The sequence below is a fragment of the Drosophila subpulchrella genome, unplaced genomic scaffold, assembly GCF_014743375.2.
Source record: "Drosophila subpulchrella strain 33 F10 #4 breed RU33 unplaced genomic scaffold, RU_Dsub_v1.1 Primary Assembly Seq146, whole genome shotgun sequence".
Taxonomy (NCBI): Eukaryota; Metazoa; Arthropoda; class Insecta; order Diptera; family Drosophilidae; genus Drosophila; species Drosophila subpulchrella.
The window spans coordinates 40,001-51,149 of record NW_023665486.1 but is presented as its reverse complement, the minus strand read 5'-3'; the positions used below and the strand labels follow the sequence as shown (position 1 = coordinate 51,149).

General features: G+C 33.2%; 2 non-coding genes across 2 annotated transcripts; both read right to left on the bottom strand.

Moving 5' to 3' along the window:
- Positions 1 to 6,170: 6,170 nt before the first annotated feature.
- LOC119558865 lies at positions 6,171 to 10,141 on the bottom strand. Its single transcript, XR_005220487.1, has one exon. It is a non-coding gene; the product is annotated as a large subunit ribosomal RNA (ribosomal RNA).
- Positions 10,142 to 10,542: 401 nt separating this feature from the next.
- On the bottom strand, positions 10,543 to 10,721 carry LOC119558870. Its single transcript, XR_005220491.1, has one exon. It is a non-coding gene; the product is annotated as a 5.8S ribosomal RNA (ribosomal RNA).
- Positions 10,722 to 11,149: the final 428 nt, after the last annotated feature.

Genomic DNA, 11,149 nt, shown 5'->3' with positions numbered 1-11,149 from the left:
CCTATAAGCCATATCCATACGATTCATTCACTAGTGCCGCCCCTCACTAGGTTTATAATTGTTATATCATTGATATACAATTTATTTCTATATATATGGCATTTATATGCCATATCCATACAATGCATTCACATTTCAATGTATATTTACTTGTTATACATTATTATGCCTTATAGGTATTATACCTATAAGCCATATCCATACGATTCACTTATATAAATATATGTATATTTTTTTCTATACATAATTTTTTTTTACTTTTGTATGGATTTCTATGCATATCCATAGTTTATATGGATATGCTTGGCGTTCTATATAGTATTGACAAATTCATATGCATAACATAAGTTTTGACCAATACGAGGAGGGGCCCGCCAACGACCACCTCCCTATAGTAGTTTTTTACCCCACGCACTATTGCGTGCCTGTTTACAGTACTAGTGCCAGCTATCACTAGGTTTATATATCGTGTTTCAGTGATATATGGGTAAATTCTACCATTTATTCTTATGTATATGGCATTTCTATGCCATATTTATACAATCCATTCATATCTTAATGTATATTTATTATATTATACATTATTATGCCTTATAGGTATTATACCTATAAGCCATATCCATACGATTCATTCACTAGTGCCGCCCCTCACTAGGTTTATAATTGTTATATCATTGATATACAATTTATTTCTATATATATGGCATTTATATGCCATATCCATACAATGCATTCACATTTCAATGTATATTTACTTGTTATACATTATTATGCCTTATAGGTATTATACCTATAAGCCATATCCATACGATTCACTTATATAAATATATGTATATTTTTCTATACATAATTTTTTTTACTTTTGTATGGTTTTCTATGCATATCCATAGTTTATATGGATATGCTTGGCGTTCTATATAGTATTGACAAATTCATATGCATAACATAAGTTTTGACCAATACGAGGAGGGGCCCGCCAACGACCACCTCCCTATAGTAGTTTTTTACCCCACGCACTATTGCGTGCCTGTTTACAGTACTAGTGCCAGCTATCACTAGGTTTATATATCGTGTTTCAGTGATATATGGGTAAATTCTACCATTTATTCTTATGTATATGGCATTTCTATGCCATATTTATACAATCCATTCATATCTTAATGTATATTTATTATATTATACATTATTATGCCTTATAGGTATTATACCTATAAGCCATATCCATACGATTCATTCACTAGTGCCGCCCCTCACTAGGTTTATAATTGTTATATCATTGATATACAATTTATTTCTATATATATGGCATTTATATGCCATATCCATACAATGCATTCACATTTCAATGTATATTTACTTGTTATACATTATTATGCCTTATAGGTATTATACCTATAAGCCCCTATCCATACGATTCACTTATATAAATATATGTATATTTTTCTATACATAATTTTTTTTTACTTTTGTATGGTTTTCTATGCATATCCATAGTTTATATGGATATGCTTGGCGTTCTATATAGTATTGACAAATTCATATGCATAACATAAGTTTTGACCAATACGAGGAGGGGCCCGCCAACGACCACCTCCCTATAGTAGTTTTTTACCCCACGCACTATTGCGTGCCTGTTTACAGTACTAGTGCCAGCTATCACTAGGTTTATATATCGTGTTTCAGTGATATATGGGTAAATTCTACCATTTATTCTTATGTATATGGCATTTCTATGCCATATTTATACAATCCATTCATATCTTAATGTATATTTATTATATTATACATTATTATGCCTTATAGGTATTATACCTATAAGCCATATCCATACGATTCATTCACTAGTGCCGCCCCTCACTAGGTTTATAATTGTTATATCATTGATATACAATTTATTTCTATATATATGGCATTTATATGCCATATCCATACAATGCATTCACATTTCAATGTATATTTACTTGTTATACATTATTATGCCTTATAGGTATTATACCTATAAGCCATATCCATACGATTCACTTATATAAATATATGTATATTTTTCTATACATAATTTTTTTTTACTTTTGTATGGATTTCTATGCATATCCATAGTTTATATGGATATGCTTGGCGTTCTATATAGTATTGACAAATTCATATGCATAACATAAGTTTTGACCAATACGAGGAGGGGCCCGCCAACGACCACCTCCCTATAGTAGTTTTTTACCCCACGCACTATTGCGTGCCTGTTTACAGTACTAGTGCCAGCTATCACTAGGTTTATATATCGTGTTTCAGTGATATATGGGTAAATTCTACCATTTATTCTTATGTATATGGCATTTCTATGCCATATTTATACAATCCATTCCTATCTTAATGTATATTTATTATATTATACATTATTATGCCTTATAGGTATTATACCTATAAGCCATATCCAGACGATTCATTCACTAGTGCCGCCCCTCACTAGGTTTATAATTGTTATATCATTGATATACAATTTATTTCTTATATATATGGCATTTATATGCCATATCCATACAATGCATTCACATTTCAATGTATATTTACTTGTTATACATTATTATGCCTTATAGGTATTATACCTATAAGCCATATCCATACGATTCACTTATATAAATATATGTATATTTTTCTATACATAATTTTTTTTTACTTTTGTATGGTTTTCTATGCATATCCATAGTTTATATGGATATGCTTGGCGTTCTATATAGTATTGACAAATTCATATGCATAACATAAGTTTTGACCAATACGAGGAGGGGCCCGCCAACGACCACCTCCCTATAGTAGTTTTTTACCCCACGCACTATTGCGTGCCTGTTTACAGTACTAGTGCCAGCTATCACTAGGTTTATATATCGTGTTTCAGTGATATATGGGTAAATTCTACCATTTATTCTTATGTATATGGCATTTCTATGCCATATTTATACAATCCATTCATATCTTAATGTATATTTATTATATTATACATTATTATGCCTTATAGGTATTATACCTATAAGCCATATCCATACGATTCATTCACTAGTGCCGCCCCTCACTAGGTTTATAATTGTTATATCATTGATATACAATTTATTTCTATATATATGGCATTTATATGCCATATCCATACAATGCATTCACATTTCAATGTATATTTACTTGTTATACATTATTATGCCTTATAGGTATTATACCTATAAGCCATATCCATACGATTCACTTATATAAATATATGTATATTTTTCTATACATAATTTTTTTTTACTTTTGTATGGTTTTCTATGCATATCCATAGTTTATATGGATATGCTTGGCGTTCTATATAGTATTGACAAATTCATATGCATAACATAAGTTTTGACCAATACGAGGAGGGGCCCGCCAACGACCACCTCCCTATAGTAGTTTTTTACCCCACGCACTATTGCGTGCCTGTTTACAGTACTAGTGCCAGCTATCACTAGGTTTATATATCGTGTTTCAGTGATATATGGGTAAATTCTACCATTTATTCTTATGTATATGGCATTTCTATGCCATATTTATACAATCCATTCATATCTTAATGTATATTTATTATATTATACATTATTATGCCTTATAGGTATTATACCTATAAGCCATATCCATACGATTCATTCACTAGTGCCGCCCCTCACTAGGTTTATAATTGTTATATCATTGATATACAATTTATTTCTATATATATGGCATTTATATGCCATATCCATACAATGCATTCACATTTCAATGTATATTTACTTGTTATACATTATTATGCCTTATAGGTATTATACCTATAAGCCATATCCATACGATTCACTTATATAAATATATGTATATTTTTCTATACATAATTTTTTTTTACTTTTGTATGGATTTCTATGCATATCCATAGTTTATATGGATATGCTTGGCGTTCTATATAGTATTGACAAATTCATATGCATAACATAAGTTTTGACCAATACGAGGAGGGGCCCGCCAACGACCACCTCCCTATAGTAGTTTTTTACCCCACGCACTATTGCGTGCCTGTTTACAGTACTAGTGCCAGCTATCACTAGGTTTATATATCGTGTTTCAGTGATATATGGGTAAATTCTACCATTTATTCTTATGTATATGGCATTTCTATGCCATATTTATACAATCCATTCATATCTTAATGTATATTTATTATATTATACATTATTATGCCTTATAGGTATTATACCTATAAGCCATATCCATACGATTCATTCACTAGTGCCGCCCCTCACTAGGTTTATAATTGTTATATCATTGATATACAATTTATTTCTATATATATGGCATTTATATGCCATATCCATACAATGCATTCACATTTCAATGTATATTTACTTGTTATACATTATTATGCCTTATAGGTATTATACCTATAAGCCATATCCATACGATTCACTTATATAAATATATGTATATTTTTCTATACATAATTTTTTTTTACTTTTGTATGGATTTCTATGCATATCCATAGTTTATATGGATATGCTTGGCGTTCTATATAGTATTGACAAATTCATATGCATAACATAAGTTTTGACCAATACGAGGAGGGGCCCGCCAACGACCACCTCCCTATAGTAGTTTTTTACCCCACGCACTATTGCGTGCATGTTTACAGTACTAGTGCCAGCTATCATTAGGTTTATATATCGTGTTTCAGTGATATATGGGTAAATTCTACCATTTATTCTTATGTATGTATATGGCATTTCTATGCCATATTTATATAATTCATTCATATCTTAATTTATATTTATTATATTATACATTATTATGCCTTATAGGTATTATACCTATAAGCCATATCCATACGATTCATATACTAGTGCAGCCCCTCACTAGGTTTATATATCTCATTTTAATTATATATTGGTAAATTCTATTATTTATTCTTGTGTATATGGCACTTATATGCCGCCATATCTATAAAAATGCATTTATATTTCAATGTATATTTTCTATATTATACATTATTATGCCTTAAAAAGTTATTATACCTACCATAAGGCGATATCCATACGATTCATTTATATAAAAGATATATGTATAATTTTCTATACATAATTTTTTTTTATGAATATATGGGTTTCCTAAGCATATCCATATAATACATTTAGTTTTATATGGATTAGATTGGTCTTCTTTATTGTATTGCCAAACTCATATTGATAAAATAAGTTTTGAACAATAAGAGGATCAGCCGCCAACCAACCAACCACTGCTACCATTGGAGGAACATATACTTACTTTTTATATGTCCTCTTACTTGAATGGTCCTCTCTTTACTTGAAAATTTCATTACCATAGGAATCTATTTATACATGGAATATGATTTCCACTACTTTTTCGCGTCACTAATAATTAATATGACGATACAGACTTGCTACCATAACATAAGTCTTGAACAATAATAGGAGCAGCCGCCAACCAACCACCAACCAACCAACCACTGCTACCATTGATAGTAATTTTATATGTCCTCTTTAGTTGAATTTCAATACCATAGGAATATTTATACATGGAATATGTTTTGCCACTACTTTTTCGCGTCACTAATAATATGACGATACAGTCTTGCTACCATAACATAAGTTTTGAACAATAAGAGGAGCAGACACACCAACCAACCAACCGCGCTGCTACCATTATATATACTTATATTTATATAAGTCCTCTTTACTTGAATGGCCTCTTTACTTGAATTTCAATACCATAGGAATATTTATTTATACATGGAATATGTTTTGCCACTACTTTTTCGCGTCACTAATAATATGACGATATAGACTTGCTACCATAACATAAGTTTTGAACAATAAGAGGAGCAGACACCAACCAACCAACCGCTGCTACCATTGAATGAACCATATATACAAACTTTTATATATGTCCTCTTTACTTGAATTTTAATACCATAGGAATATTTATACATGGAATATGTTTGCCACTTTATCATCGCGTCACTAATAAGATGACGATACATTTTGTTTGTTCAATATTTACTTATATATTGATGTTTCCAATTTAGGTCTTTTATATTTCTTCTTCCCTACCTTACACACCACAAACAAAGTGGCGTGCGATGCTGCAAGCAAGCATAATGATTATGCCCGCTTGCAACATCTTTATTATCGAATCATCAAGCAAAGGATAAGCTTCAGTGGATCGCAGTATGGCAGCTGCTCAACCACTTACAACACCTTGCCTGTTACAAAAGTCGTTTACAATTGATTCTAGGCTTTGTCATTGTATTAAATAATGCTTTTATATGTAACTAGCGCGGCATCAGGTGATCAAAGATCCTCCCAATTTACTATGTTACAAATTACATTGGCATCACATCCATTGTCGTTTATAAAGTAAATTATAAACTTTAAATGGTTTAGAAGCCATACAATGCAAATTGCCCCTTATTTATCATTGCAGTCCAGCACGGATACGACCTTAGAGGCGTTCAGGCATAATCCAACGGACGTAGCGTCATACCACTGTTCGCTCGAACAAGTATTGTGCCATTGGTCCGTACCTGCGGTTCCTCTCGTACTACGCAGGAATGCTGTCGCAACAACGTTTTGTCATTAGTAGGGTAAAACTAACCTGTCTCACGACGGTCTAAACCCAGCTCACGTTCCCTTGCATGGGTGAACAATCCAACGCTTGGTGAATTTTGCTTCACAATGATAGGAAGAGCCGACATCGAAGGATCAAAAAGCGACGTCGCTATGAACGCTTGGCCGCCACAAGCCAGTTATCCCTATGGTAACTTTTCTGACACCTCTTGTTAAAAACTCTTTAAACCAAAAGGATCGATAGGCCGAGCTTTTGCTGTCCCTGTGTGTACTGAACACCGAGATCAAGTCAGCATTTGCCCTTTTGCTCTATGTGTGGTTTCTGTCCGCACTGAGCTGGCCTTGGGACACCTCCGTTATTATTTGAGAGATGTACCGCCCCAGTCAAACTCCCTACCTGGCAATGTCCTTGAATTGGATCATACCTGAGTAATTGGAGTTATACCAAATTTTCAAATCAAAAATACATAAATGCACCGTTTTATTAAAGAATTTGTTTGCGATTATATAACAAACTCGTGATACTTTGATCAAGAAGCTTGCATCAAAACCCAATACCATAAGATATAATAAATATATCCGTATAATGGCTAGGAAATGATACACGTTCCATTTAATCAAGTAAGTAAGGAAACAATAAGAGTAGTGGTATTTCATTGGCGATACCAAACCGAAGTCTAATATCTCCCACTTATTCTACACCTCTTATGTCTCCTTACACTGCCAGATTAGAGTCAAGCTCAAAAGGGTCTTCTTTCCCCGCTAATTATTCCAAGCCCGTTCCCTTGGCTGTGGTTTCGCTAGATAGTAGATAGGGACAGTAGGAATCTCGTTAATCCATTCATGCGCGTCACTAATTAGATGACGAGGCATTTGGCTACCTTAAGAGAGTCATAGTTACTCCCGCCGTTGACCCGCGCTTACTTGAATTTCTTCACTTTGACATTCAGAGCACTGGGCAGAAATCACATTGTGTCAACACCCGCTAGGGCCATCACAATGCTTTGTTTTAATTAGACAGTCGGATTCCCCAAGTCCGTGCCAGTTCTGAATTGATTGTTAATTGATAATCGTTATAATTAATAAGAACTAATTGGTTTAACCCAATTAGTATTCTTAAAAATTTTAGCAAGAAAGTTCCACAATTGGCTACGTAACTAAACTATCCGGGGAACAAGTGACCAACATAAATGCCAGACACTCTATTTACCCAGAACGAGCACATAAACCATGTTATTGTTTCCCAATCAAGCCCGACTATCTCAATCTTCAGAGCCAATCCTTATCCCGAAGTTACGGATCTAATTTGCCGACTTCCCTTACCTACATTATTCTATCGACTAGAGACTCTTCACCTTGGAGACCAGCTGCGGATATTGGTACGGCCTGTTGAGAAGTTTGCGTGTCCCCACCATAAATTTTCAAGGTCCGAGGAGAAAATATCGACACAACAGTATATGTCATGCTCTTCTAGCCCATCTACCATATCTCTCTGCGAAAGACTTCCATGGTAGTACGGCTATAAAACAGAAAAGAAAACTCTTCCGATATCTCTCGACGGCTTCTTTATGGTCGTTCCTGTTGCCAGGATGAGCACGAGGCCCATATTTAATAACAAACGGATACTCAACAGGTTACGGAATTGGAACCGTATTCCCTTTCGTTCAAAATTATTCAAGTATATTAATTAGCTTGATTTATATAATATAATTATATTTGTATGGCATTTGTGTTTTACTTGAAAATTTTCGGCTTTCGCCTTGAACTTAGGACCGACTAACTCGTGATCAACCACTGTTCACACGAAACCCTTCTCCACTTCAGTCCTCCAAGGTCTCATTCGATTATTTGCTACTACCACCAAGATCTGTACCAATGGCAGCTCCATGCAGGCTTACGCCAAACACTTCTACGCATACCATTGTACCTTCCTACTCACTAAAGTTTCAAAATTTATATCACAAGTAATATAAATCATCTACTTTAGCGGTAATGTATAGGTATACAACTTAAGCGCCATCCATTTTAAGGGCTAGTTGCTTCGGCAGGTGAGTTGTTACACACTCCTTAGCGGATTTCGACTTCCATGATCACCGTCCTGCTGTTTTAAGCAACCAACGCCTTTCATGGTATCTGCATGAGTTGTTAATTTGGGCACCGTAACATTACGTTTGGTTCATCCCACAGCGCCAGTTCTGCTTACCAAAAGTGGCCCACTGGGCACATTATATCATAACCTTGAACTTCATATCAAGAAAGTTAAGGTTCTTACCCATTTAAAGTTTGAGAATAGGTTAAGATCGTTTCGACCCTAAGGCCTCTAATCATTCGCTTTACCAGATAAGATTATTTTATATAACATTAAAATGCACCAGCTATCCTGAGGGAAACTTCGGAAGGAACCAGCTACTAGATGGTTCGATTGGTCTTTCGCCCCTATACTCAATTCTGACAATCGATTTGCACGTCAGAACTGTTTCGGTCTTCCATCAGGGTTTCCCCTGACTTCAACCTGATCAAGTATAGTTCACCATCTTTCGGGTCACAGCATATATGCTCAAGGTACGTTCCAGTTAGAGGCATAAATAATATAAATATCATTATACATAACTATATAGAACGCCCCGGGATTGTGTTAATTAGCTATAAATAGTTAAAAAACTAATCCCATTATTAGTCAAGTTAATTACGCTATTAGGTTTATATCCCAATAACTTGCACATATGTTAGACTCCTTGGTCCGTGTTTCAAGACGGGTCCCGAAGGTATCCTGAATCTTTCGCATTGTTAATCATACAAGTGCATATAATAAACACAAAAATCAATGATAATTATGCCATTATATAATTCCGAAAAATTAACGCACTGTATTCATATAAATCTATCAGCACTTTATCAAATTAATAACATTTATTCTGTGTTAAAATGCAAGCAAATTAATTTGAATAAACTATAAGTTATATTTTATGATAAATTTTGTATGCTAATAGATTACAATGTCCTTATATGGAAAAAATGCACACTATTATCATAATATTGTTTAAATATTACAATTTTAATGATGAATTTTCCATAACGGATATTCAGGTTCATCGGGCTTAACCTCTAAGCAGTTTCACGTACTGTTTAACTCTCTATTCAGAGTTCTTTTCAACTTTCCCTCACGGTACTTGTTTACTATCGGTCTCATGGTTATATTTAGTTTTAGATGGAGTTTACCACCCACTTAGTGCTGCACTATCAAGCAACACGACTCTTTGGAAACATCATCTAGTAATCATTAACGTTATACGGGCCTGGCACCCTCTATGGGTAAATGGCCTCATTTAAGAAGGACTTAAATCGTTAATTTCTCATACTAGAATATTGACGCTCCATACACTGCATCTCACATTTGCCATATAGACAAAGTGACTTAGTGCTGAACTGATTTCTTTTCGCTCGCCGCTACTAAGAAAATCCTGGTTAGTTTCTTTTCCTCCCCTAATTAATATGCTTAAATTCAGGGGGTAGTCCCATATGAGTTGAGGTTGTGTATAACTTTTTTTGCAATTAATTCTTTATATATAATGATAAAACATTTTATTAAATTCGTTATATATTTTATATATTTGTATGGCATTTGTTTGGTCTAACGAATCAACGAAGAATAATAATATTGTCAACGGCTTTCTATTTACTAATCTTTAATAAGAGACAATTCTAGATAAATTTTTTATGCTAGACATTTCTCAGTATTATTTGATTGAAAAAGAAAATATTTCTCTTCGTTTTTCACATTCAAATTATTTACTAATGTGAGATAATGTTTTTCATATATTTGTTAATATTATGAATAATATAATAATTAAATTATTATTATCCAATAATATACCATATGCTTATAAAATTTCATTATAAAATTTATATAAACAACTTAATTAGCATAGTCTTACAACCCTCAACCATATGTAGTCCAAGCAGCACTATAAAATTAATTAAAGTACATAACAGCATGGACTGCGATATGCGTTCAAAATGTCGATGTTCATGTGTCCTGCAGTTCACACGATGACGCACAGTTTGCTGCGTTCTTCATCGACCCATGAGCCGAGTGATCCACCGCTTAGAGTTTTATATATTGGTTTGGTAATTTTGTCATATATGTTTTTATTGAAAGAAATTAAAAATACACCATTTTACTGGCATATATCAATTCCTTCAATAAATTGATTTTTATACCTAAAACGAATGCTGCGAAATGTCTTAGTTTCATATAACCAATAATATATCAAGTATTTTTTAAATGGCATTTACGGTATTAATACTTTTTTTTAGCGATATATATTGAAATTTATATAAAACATTAACCTGTAATAATCAGGTACAACATTGTACATTTTAGGTTGTTGCATTATCCAATGTATGCGCATAACTGAGATGAACAATACATATCGCAACGCGTGTATATTATGGTCCATATACACACAGTGTTTTATTAATTAATTGCATTTAATATACAATATAATAATAATATTAAATAAATTTAATAATTTCGATTT